The sequence below is a fragment of the Oncorhynchus nerka genome, linkage group LG9a (assembly GCF_034236695.1).
Source record: "Oncorhynchus nerka isolate Pitt River linkage group LG9a, Oner_Uvic_2.0, whole genome shotgun sequence".
Taxonomy (NCBI): Eukaryota; Metazoa; Chordata; class Actinopteri; order Salmoniformes; family Salmonidae; genus Oncorhynchus; species Oncorhynchus nerka.
Window position 1 is genome coordinate 29,440,309 of NC_088404.1, and position 12,106 is coordinate 29,452,414.

Here is a 12,106-nt window from a genome sequence, read left to right on the forward strand (position 1 = left end):
GATTCAACCACAAAGACCAAAGAGGTTTTCCAATGCCTCACTTTTACACCTGCATTGTTTGCTGTTTGGGGTTTTAGGCTGGGTTTCTGTACAGCACTTTGAGATATCAGCTGATGTACGAAGGGCTATATAAATAAATTTGATTTGATTTGATTTAAGAAGGGCGCCTATTGGAAGATGGGTAAAAGAAAATGCAGATATTGAATATCCCTTTGAGAATAATGAAGTTATTAATTACGTTTTGGATGGTGTATCAATACACCCAGTACAAAGATGGCATACTTCCTAACTCAGTTGCCTGAGAGGAAACTCTCAGTTATTTTACCATGAGGCCAATGGTGACTTTAAAACAGTTACAGATTTTAAAGGCTGTGATGCCAGAAAACTGAGGATGTATCAACAACATTGTAGGTAGTCCACAATACTAACCTAATTGACAGAGTGAAAAGAAGGAAGCCTGTACAGAATACAAATATTTGAAATTTGCATCCTGTTTGCAACAAGGCACTAAAGTAATGCAGCAAAAAAATGGCTAAGAAATTAACTTTATGTCCTGAATACAAAGTGTTATGTTTGGGGCAAATCCAACACACACACATCGCTGAGTAAAACTCTTCATATTTTCAAGCATGGTTGTGGCTGCATCATTTTATAGGTATACTTGTCATCGGCAAGGATGTTTTTTTTTAGATGAAAATACACATAATACAGCTAAGCACAGGTTGATCAACAACCAATTTGACAGAGCTTGAAGAATTTTGAAAAGAATGATGGCTCTTAGAGAATACGGTTCTAAGAGACTTGTATTGAGGATGGTGAATACGTATCTAATCAAGATATATTCGTTTTTATTTGTTTACTATTTTTTACAAATGTTTTTTTTTAAATCCACTTTGACCATAAAGATGGCTGCCAACTTTGAACCTCCATGCCAGGTGCTTTTCTGACAAACCACATTAATTATGCTTCAGGAACTCTTGATGAAACTAATGATAATCAGAGTCAGGTTTTGTTTTCACTCAGTGGTTGTGATTGGTCGTTGAATTGATAAAGATAATCATTTGGAGAGCAATGTGTGGGTGTTGTTGACGTCATTCGTTGCTCATATTTGTTCTGTTGTTTTTTTTATTTACCTACATCTCCTAACTTGATCAGCCTGCCCAGTGTGCCCATGTGAAACGCATGCTCTGTTTGTCAGATGAGAGAGTGAATGCATCTGACATCCGATCCTGGCCTCCATTGTGGGGAAGTGTTTGTTTATGATTGGTGAGTGCTTGTCTTCTCACGTCCAATCTCTGTGCTGGTCCTATTCATAACTGAAAGTTACCACTCTTGCTCTCGACTCCGGTTGTGGTTGAGATACATTTAGATATTTGTGTTTTCTCCCCCCAAAGCCAAGCAGGGTCCATATCAATAGGCCCAGTCACTCAGGTAAGGCCAGAGTTTGATGTGTACGCTGGGATAGAAAGTACATCATGTATGCTTTCCTCAGACTTTCAATAACACAACACAGATAAATAGCTGCTTATTGCCTAGCTACCTAGCTACATAATGGTGTTTCTGCATCTACTGTCATTCTGCATACAGGTGTGTGAGAGCAAAGTGAGGGCAGTTTTTATTTCCATTATGAGTGTTTGCGCATATGGATGTTTGGACTGTAAGGGTGTCAGAGGAGTGGCCCAGTGTTCAGTCTTTTCAAAGCCCATGGTCCCAGATCCACCCTCCATGAGTCATACTGTACTCATAGCCTACATTACTTTGGTCTTGTTCAAATTATACTTACTGTAAGGTACTGGGTGTCGTGAGGGTGAAGTCAGGCGCAGGAAAGCAGAGAGTTCAATATAGTGCTCCTTTAATGCACACACAGTGAACCACGGCGACCCCACTTTTGGGTACTCAAACAAAATGTCCCAGACACAGGGAACGAAAACAGTCCAGCACTAATTACACAAACACGTTCATCTGTAGCAAACACCAGGGTTACAATGATCAATCCCAAACAAAGAAACGAGCGGGCCGGCTGACTAATAAAGCCCAACTAATACAACCAACTCAAAACAGGTGTAATCTATAAACACATAAGGAGGGGGAGAAAAGAATCAGTGGCAGCTAGTAGGCCGGCGACGACGACCGCCGAGCGCCACCCGAACGGGAAGGGGAGCCACCTTCGGTTGGAGTCGTGACACTTACTTTGTATTGGTCTGGGTAATAGGTGCAAGTGATGATGAGTGGGTCTTTTCTATTTTGCTTCATTTGTTTCGTCTATTCTCTACCTTGTGCCATTCTTTTCCTCTATAGAGATGACCTGACTCTCCTGAAAAAGTGTCCTGATTCCAAGGCAGCTCCAGTTACGGTAGCCCCAGCAATGGCTGTCCCCAGTCCAATGGCCACCCCAGCACTTGCCCAACACCCCCAGACAGCAGGCCCATGTACCCCCCTCAATCCTTACCTGGCAAGCCTGGAGCACTAGTAAGTACACACACACAGCAAACTGCCCTAGCACTAAACACTCACAATTCTAAATCGAGATCTACACAAAGTGCTCATGGGGCCAGGGATTGATTTGGGATGGGCAATGTCTTCTAAGAAAGTACATGACTGCCGTGCACCTGTACTCAGTGAAAAACATCATGATGTTAGACGAGCGTGTTATGGCCAGGGTTAGAGACGAGTGTTTTTAACTCTTCAAGACTCACTGGTGTGCGAGCAGATAAAGGGAGTCAGGGACCACCTCAAGGTTATTATGACTCACTATGACTCACCTACCCTCCTTACCCTATACACACACTCTACCTTGCCCTCTCTCAGTGCTGCAATTCACTGTAGATAATTGGCATTACCCACAATTTATCAAGATCTATGATTGGTTGAATTGAGGGTACGTTGTCACAGATTCACATAGAAGGTTCACTTTGATTGACTCCTAACTTCACATGACTCACTTGTCTGTAAGTGTTGGAGACTCTTTCTAGCCTTATGTAACATTTGTATAATGTCCTGTGGGGGAATAACAGAATATTGCAGTAAATAAGTCCCTCAATCAGAAAGCCAAGGTTATGCAAATATTTCCCACGTGCCTATCGGTATTTAAATGGTGTGATTTGTGGCTTTCATGTCCTTAATTTCGTCCTGTTCCTGTTGTGGCATCTCTTCCCATGTACTGGTAATAATAAGCATGAGTGAGATTTGTGAGTAGACAGTTATTTTGTATTCCAGCAGGGTTTGGAAGAAATACTAGGGAATTAACCAAACACAAACAACTAGGCTTCAGATATTAACAAACATTGTATTACCATTCTGCTCCAGAGTGTATGAATAATTGGTCATAGAAGACTAGTGTCTTAATAGTTCCTCTGAGTCCCCCTAAGCCATATGTGTTCTGGTAGGTTTTCTATGGAACAGATCCTTATCATTGTTTGCACAAAGGAGAGTTTACTCACAGCCCCTATGATGCCATGCAAGGTGAGCATGAACGCCTATCGCCTTACTCCTCATGCACAACGAGAGACCTAGCCATCCGATAGACTGACAGACAGAGACCTGGGACTTTTGACTGTGCACGGGGTATCCAGACCGAAACATCTGGTCAGTGGAGACAGTGTAGAGAGCTGAAGACATAGACCTCTGACCGGGTCCTGACCAACTCCTCTAACCTCACTGTAATTTGGAATGTGTGCTGTTGACAGCGTTTTCTATGGCCTGGCACCAAGGTCACAGTGTTAACAGGACACCATGTAAAAATGTATTTATTGACTGACTGATTGATTGATAAAGCCCTTTGGTTTGAGACGTGTACGACGTCTGCAAGCCGTGCATAACATTGGTGTTGATAGCCATCCCTCCCTCCCTCTCGGCATAACGAGGGAGTAACCGTATGTCGATGAGAGAACCAGAAACCTCAGACACAGGCGACTGTCTCAACATGTCTGTTAAAAATATAGAGAAACGGATAAAGAGACAATCGGCCTTGGTCTCCTCAGGTTTATCTCGCTCACTCTATGAAAGTGCCCTTGCTTCTAAGTGACTGCTGGGACTCCAAATGAGAAATCAGTATAACTTCGGTTTCCTTTGACAGATGTCGGGTGAGGAGGCAGAAGGGAGGCAGAAAGGCTCCTGGGTCTCTTGATAAGTCACGGTAGTTGTGTCAGGGCGCTGTACATCGCTCAGAGAGAAAAAGCCCACCTCCCGTGTTAAAATAAAACTTTAACCTATTTTTAAGTAGTATGGTGATGGGGGAATTTGATTTCAATAATCTGATGTTGTGAGGGAATAGGATACTGTGGAATGATGACTCACACACACATACAGTGGGGGGAGTATTTAGTCAGCCACCAATTGTGAAAGTTCTGCCACTTAAAAAGATGAGAGAGGCCTGTAATTTTCATCATAGGTACACTTCAACTATGACAGACAAAATGAGAAAAGAAATCCAGAAAATCACATTTGTAGGATTTTTTATGATTTTATTTGCAAATTATGGTGGAAAATAAGTATTTGGTCAATAACAAAAGTTTATCTCAATACTTTGTTAATATACCCTTTGTTGGTATTGACAGAGGTCAAACGTTTTCTGTAAGTCTTCACAAGGTTTTCACACACTGTTGGTATTTTGGCCCATTCCTCCATGCAGATCTCCTCTAGAGCAGTGATGTTTTGGGGCTGTTGCTGGGCAACACGGATTTTCAACTCCCTCCAAATATTTTCTATGGGGTTGAGATCTGGAGACTGGCTATGCCACTCCAGGACCTTGAAATGCTTCTTGCGAAGCCACTCCTTCATTACCCAGGCAGTGTGTTTGGGATCATTGTCATGCTGAAATACCCAGCCACGTTTCATCTTCAATGCCCTTGGTGATGGAAGGAGGTTTTCACTCAAAATCTCACGATACATGGCCCCATTCATTCTTTCCTTTACACGGATCAGTCGTCCTGGTCCCTTTGCAGAAAAACAGCCCCAAAGCATGATGTTTCCACCCCCATGCTTCACAGTAGGTATGGTGTTCTTTGGATGCAACTCAATATTCTTTGTCCTCCAAACACAACGAGTTGAGTTTTTACCAAAAAGTTATATTTTGGTTTCATCTGACCATATGACATTCTCCCAATCTTCTTCTGGATCATCCAAATGCTCTCTAGCAAACTTCAGACCGGCCTGGACATGTATTGGCTTAAGCAGGGGGGCACGTCTGGCACTGCAGGATTTGAGTCCCTGGCGGCGTAGTGTGTTACTGATGGTAGGCTTTGTTACTTTGGTCCCAGCTCTCTGCAGGTCATTCACTAGGTCCCCCCATGTGGTTCTGGGATTTTTGCTCACCGTTCTTGTGATCATTTTGACCCCATGGGGTGAGATCTTGCGTGGAGCCCCAGATCGAGGGAGATTATCAGTGGTCTTGTATGTCTTCCATTTCCTAATAATTGCTCCCACAGTTGATTTCTTCCAACCAAGCTGCTTACCTATTGCAAATTCAGTCTTCTCAGCCTGGTGCAGGTCTACAATTTTGTTTCTGGTGTCCTTTGACAGCTCTTTTGTCTTGGCCATAGTGGAGTTTGGAGTGTGACTGTTTGAGGTTGTGGACAGGTGTTTTTTATACTGATAACAAGTTCAAACAGGTGCCGTTAATACAGGTAATGAGTGGAGGACAGAGGTGCCTCTTCAAGAAGAAGTTACAGATCTGTGAGAGCCAGACATCTTGCTTGTTTGTAGGTGACCAAATACTTGTTTCCCACCATAATTTGCAAATAAATTCATAAAAAATCCTACAATGTGATTTTCTGATTTTTTTTTCTGATTTTGTCCTTCATAGGTGAAGTGTACCTATGATGAAAATTACAGGCCTCTCTCATCTTTTTAAGTGGGAGAACTTGCACAATTGGTGGCTGACTAAATACTTTTTTGCCCCACTGTAGGTTACTCTGGCCTCTCAGTCTATAACTGCCGAACAACGGCACCTTGACTTTTGCTTTAGTTTAGTTATTTAACATACAGTTGAAGTTGGAAGTTTACATACACTTAGGTTCGAGTCATTAAAACTAGTTTTTCAACCACTCCACAAATGTCTTGTTAACAAACTATAGTTTTGGCAAGTCGGTTAGGACATCTACTGTGTGCATGACACAAGTAATTTTTCCAACTATTGTTTACAGACCGATTATTTCACTTATAATTCACTGTATCACCATTCTAGTGGGTCAGAAGTTTACATACACTAAGTTGACTGTGCCTTTAAACAGCTTGGAAAATTCCAGAAAATTATGTAATGGCTTTAGAAGCTTCTGATAGGCTAATTGACATAATTTGAGTCAATTGGAGGTGTACCTGTGGATGTATTTCAAGGCCTACCTTCAAACTCAGTGCCTATTTGCTTGACGTCATGGGAAAATCAAAAGAACTCAGCCAAGGCCTCAGAAAAAAATTGTAGATCTCCACAAGTCTGGTTCATCCTTGGGAGCAATTTTCAAACACCTGAAGGTACCACGTTAATCTGTACAAAAAAATAGTGCGCAAGTTTAAACACCATGGGACCACGGAGCCATCATACCGCTCAGGAAGGAGATGCATTCTGTCTCCTAGAGATGAATGTACTTTGGTGTGAAAAGTGCAAATCAATCCCAGAACAACAGCAAAGGACCTTGTGAAGATGCTGGAGGAAACCGGTACAAAAGTATATATATCCACAGTAAAACGAGTCTTATATCGACATAACCTGAGTGGCCACTCAGCAAAGAAGAAGCCACTGCTCCAAAACATCCACATGCACATGGGGGAAAGATTGTACTTTTTGGAGAAATGTCCTCTGGTCTGATGAAACAAAAATAGAACTGGCCATAATGACCATCGTTATGTTTGGAGGAAAAGGGGAAGAACGAAGATCAAGCCGAAGAACACCAATCAAACTGTGAAGCATGGGGGTGGCAGCATCATGTTGTGGTGGTGCTTGGCTGCAGAAGGGACTGGTGCACTTCACAAAATAGATGGCATCTCAACGCCCTGCCCTCTTACCCAATATAATATTTGTGGGCAGAACTTAAAAAACGTGTTCGAGCAAGGAGGCTTACAAACCTGACACAGTTACACCAGCTCTGTCAGGAGGAATGGGCCAAAATTCACCCAACTTATTGTGGATAGCTTATTGAAGGCTACCCGAAAAGTTTGACCGAAGTTAAACAATTTAAAGGCAATGCTAACAAAAAAGTTTGACATTTACATTTAAGTCATTTAAGCTCTTTAAACAATTTAAAGGCAATGCTAACAAATACTAATTGAGTGTATGTAAACTTCTGACCCACTGGGAATGTGATGAAAGAAAGAAAAACTGAAATAAATCATTCTCTCTACTATTATTCTGACATTTCCCATTCTTAAAATAATGTGTCGATCCTAACTGACCTAAGACAGGGATGTTTTACTAGGATTAAATGTCAGGAATTGTGAAAATGTATTTGGCTAAGGTGTATGTAAACTTCTGACTTCAACTGTATTTGTACTTTTATTTGATAGCTTAGTTTCGTTAAGCCTGATTTGATGCCTTTATTTAGAGTAGTCTAGTGATTATTGGACAATTCTGTATTGTGAAGTTGATAGAAGGCTCCTCCTGTACTCAGACAGAGACCAGACCCTGGCCAAGCTAAGAGCCAGGCCTGTCCAAACACGCCAAGCAGCAGCCTCATAAAGACGACCCAGACTAGTTGGGGTTGGCCATGGTCAGGCACCCAGCCTGCTTTCCATCCCTGCCTCTTTATCACTGTAATGGGGATGGAAAGATCTTGTTTAGTTTCATGACTTTGTTGAGTACTAAATGTTGCATTACTGCAGAAGGGGTTACAGAAGGAAATATTTACACAGGAAATTAGGAAATTACGTCCAGGATTTAGTCATAATGGTTATTTCAGTAATGTTTATAAAAATGGCACATTTCCTCCTCGTCTTGTTTCCCATATTGTATTTCAAAGACCATTACATTGACAAGACACAAATAAATAATCCAATATACCACCTTAGAGTTGGTCCCATTTTTTGTTCAGCGACATCGATCACAATCAATCAATCAATCTATCTTTTGTAACTATTTTTTCAATATCATCGAGAGTACTATAGCTTCAGAGGAAAGTCTAACTTCAGATGTGTCTGTAACCTGTAATGGGAGGAAGGGTTGGGGGGGTTAAATTTCAGGTGAAAGTGATTTTGTCCAGAATGGAGTTATTGATGGAAGCTGAGTCATGAAGTCATCCAGAAACATAAATCTGCACATTGACCGACTGACATTCTTCAATTTTCTCCTCTCCTCTCTTCTCCTAGGGTACCTACACAGAGATCACTGCCTCCAACGTATGGTGTGTCATTGCCCAGAGGCTAACGCAGTCCAAGACCACCATCCCCCATGCCTACGCCACCGTAGACTGTGACCTGGGTGCCATCTTGCAGCTGCGCAAGGAGATGGCCAAAGGTGAGGCCACAGCACAACGTAACATAACATAACACAGCATAACAGGGCACAACACACAAGAACACTACATAACAGAACACATCAGAACACATCATAACAGAACACAACACATCAGAACACAACATATCAGAAGACAATACATCAGAACACATCATAACAGAACACAACACATCAGAACACATCATAACAGAACACAACACATCAGAACACATCAGAACATAACACAACACATCAGAACACATCATAACAGAACACAACACATCAGAACACAACATAGCAGAAGACAATACATCAGAACAAAGCATAACAGAACACAACACATTAGAACACTAAATAATACAACACATCAGAATACAATATAACACATCAGAACACAACACATCAGAACACAGCATAACATAACACTACATAACAGAACACAACAGGGCACAGCACAACAAAAAACTGGTCAAAGATGAAGGCTGGCTGTGTTCAAGTAAACAGTAGCACTACATGATACAACCCAGCTGAACACTCATGAGACCTATGTGAGCACTGTATGAGACCTGGATGGGATTTAGCTCATAGTAGCACAGAATATCACAATGTAGTATATAACACAGTACAGAGCGGTAGAAGGAAGTGGGGAGGGAGATAGAGAAACTGAATAAGATATGGAGAGAGGAGGGGTAGTTTTTACTTTGTTGTGATCGGATGTGAAGTAATTAGGCAGGCCTGTCAGTGTCTAGCCCATTCTGTCCTGCCTGTGCTACTCTCACAGTCTCAACTCTCATCCCATCTCTCCACCAATGAAATTAGCCAAAACATTTTGCACAACATGTGTTCCATGTTACTTCTGCTTAATGGCTATTCTTAGTGAAGGGTGGTACATGCACTCGCCAAGTAAAGAGAGAGAGGGAACATCGTAAGAATGTCATAACAACCACCCAAGGGTGTTTTTGAAACTTGGACCAGGGCCAGTCCAGAATCCCCTGGAGATGTGAAGGGGTGCCGCAAGGTCCTAAGTTGTTCCTTCTTAGTTTACATGGTCAGGTGAAACTCCTGGTTCTGCTCATTATTCCCTTTGAGAGATGAACACAATGCAAAGCCTCCTCATTCCATCTAAACCTGACAGTTAAACGTCACTTTATTTACATTCTCTTCAAGATGACGTTGACAATGCGTTTAATACATTTCCATTTTCTGGGATGATAGGATGAACATATGATTTAGCCTGATTTGATCAACATTCATACAGCTCTTCAGCCCTGTTTCAGCCCTGTGTGTCTGTGATGCAGAAGAAACAGAGAGAGACTGGCCATTCCAGTCCTATTAGCAGCAGGGTGGTGTGTGTGTTAAGGGATTCTCTTTTCGTCCGGTTGTTTTCCCTGGCTCTCTTTGTTCAGAAGCACAGTGATTTCACGGTTAGCTTGTTGGTCATCCCGCTAAGAGCATTCATAACCGTTTGGCACTAATAGGCGCTCTCATACAGCCCAGTGTTAACGCCATGCCAGGCACTGCCGCCACACCATGGGCACTGTATGGAGAGAGCAGAGAGGGAGAGGGAGGAGAGATGGAGGACATAGAATTAGAGGGATGGGAGAGGCAGGGCGTGTTATCTAAAGGAGTGGTCTTAGTTTTGGGGGGTTTTAATTATTCGCACCAAAGAAAAGAAGTGAAAGACAAAACAGTACAAAAAAATAATAATGTGAAAACGGTGTGCAAGTGAGGTTGGAAGCCCAAAAGGGCTTATATGAAACCACACCACAACTATAAGTACCCACAAAAAAAAAGTATGTGTGGGTTTGTTAAACTGGACATTATTGTGAGAGAAAGTATTGAGTTTATATTGCACTGGGTGGGGGAGTGAAGGGTGTTTGTTCATATAGACATTTTTTCAACCACCCAGCTGCCCCTCACCCAGTACCCCCTGCCCTGTATGATGACACTGCCCTTCAACTGGAGGAGAGAAGAATGGAAAATAAACTCCACTAGTAACAACAATAACAGCATAAGGCCTCTCTTGATCCTAACACATAATTAGTATGTCTGATTCTCTTACAATGCACATAATCCTATAGCGTGCACACCAGATGTCATCTGCCATGCTTGTTGGAGAAGTTGGTATGGGATACTTTGCTTTGGCGAATAAGAAAGCATTTTTTAAACATCCTGCTTTGGGCTGGATGTGTCAATGTGTAGTTCGTACATGCATAACCTGTGAGCAGAATAACTGTCTTACCTCAATTAGCCATGAAATCCCTAGTTTGAAAGCAACTGTATTCTTGAAGAGGTGCCATGGGCCAGCTCCCTAGCAATTTGAGTTCTAGCCAATGAACTTCAGCCCTTCACATTTGAGTGATAGCTAGCAAGAGGCCTGCCCAGGGTTATCCAATGAGGTTGCAGTGGACACAGTAAGAGAGAGAGAGAGAGAGAGAGAGAGAGAGAGCAATGACGTAGTGCACATATCTGCACATATGTGACAAGTGCACAATTTTCGGGGACCACTTTTGGCTTGAGTGCTACTTTCAGAACTATGGGCTAAAACATGTGCAAAAGAATCCCTAACACTTACCTGACTAACAGCACTTGAATTACATATCTGTAGTGTTTGACAACTGTTGTCTCCTTTCTTTCCAGCAGAGATCAAAGTGTCCGTCAATGATTTTATCATCAAGGCAGAAGCTGCTACACTCATGGAGTATTAACTACCCTTCCAGTTTCTAACAATGTTCATGTTTCGATATGCAGTGCATTCAGAAAGTATTCAGACCCGTTGACTTTTTCCACATTTTGTTACGTTACAGCCTAATTCTAAAATGGATTGAAATGTTTTTGTTTTTCCTCAATCTGCACACAAGTACCCATAATGACAAAAAAAACTGTTTTTTTAGAAAATGTTGCAAAGTTATAAAAAATAAATATCTATTATTTAATTTACTTAAGTATATCAAATCAAATCAAATGTTATTTGTCACATACACATGGTTAGCAGATGTTAATGCGAGTGTAGCGAAATGCTTGTGCTTCTATTTCCGACAATGCAGTAATAACCAACGAGTAATCTAACTAACAATTCCAAAACTACTACCTTATACACACAAGTGTAAAGGGATAACGAATATGTACATAAAGATATATGAATGAGTGATGGTACAGAGCGGCATAGGCAAGATGCAGTAGATGGTATCGAGTACAGTATATACATATGAGATGAGTATGTAAACAAAGTGGCATAGTTTAAAGTGGCTAGTGATACATGTATTACATAAAGATGCAGTAGATGATATAGAGTACAGTATATACGTATACATATGAGATAAATAATGTAGGGTATGTAAACATTATATTAATTTTGATATTATATTAATTTTGATTAATCTTGATTACTACCCATCCCGGATCCGGGATCGTGACTACGGCTCAAGCTCATTACCATAACGCAAAATGCAAAGAAATATTCTTAGAAATATTTAACCTCCACACATTAACAAGTCCAATAGCTCAAATGAAAGATAAACACCTTGTTCATCTACCCAGCAAGTCAGATTTCTAAAATGTTTTACGGCGAAAACATAGCACATATTTATATTAGATCACCACCGAAACAAAAGACAAGAGGCAGCCATTTTGTCCCAGAAAATATAAAATTTAAAAGTACGATTAAAAAATAAATAATTCACT

General features: G+C 41.3%; 1 pseudogene; it reads left to right on the forward strand.

The window, feature by feature from the left end:
* The window catches only part of LOC115134858 (pyruvate dehydrogenase protein X component, mitochondrial-like), a 42,536-nt pseudogene that overhangs the window by 18,969 nt on the left and 11,461 nt on the right, over positions 1–12,106 (forward strand).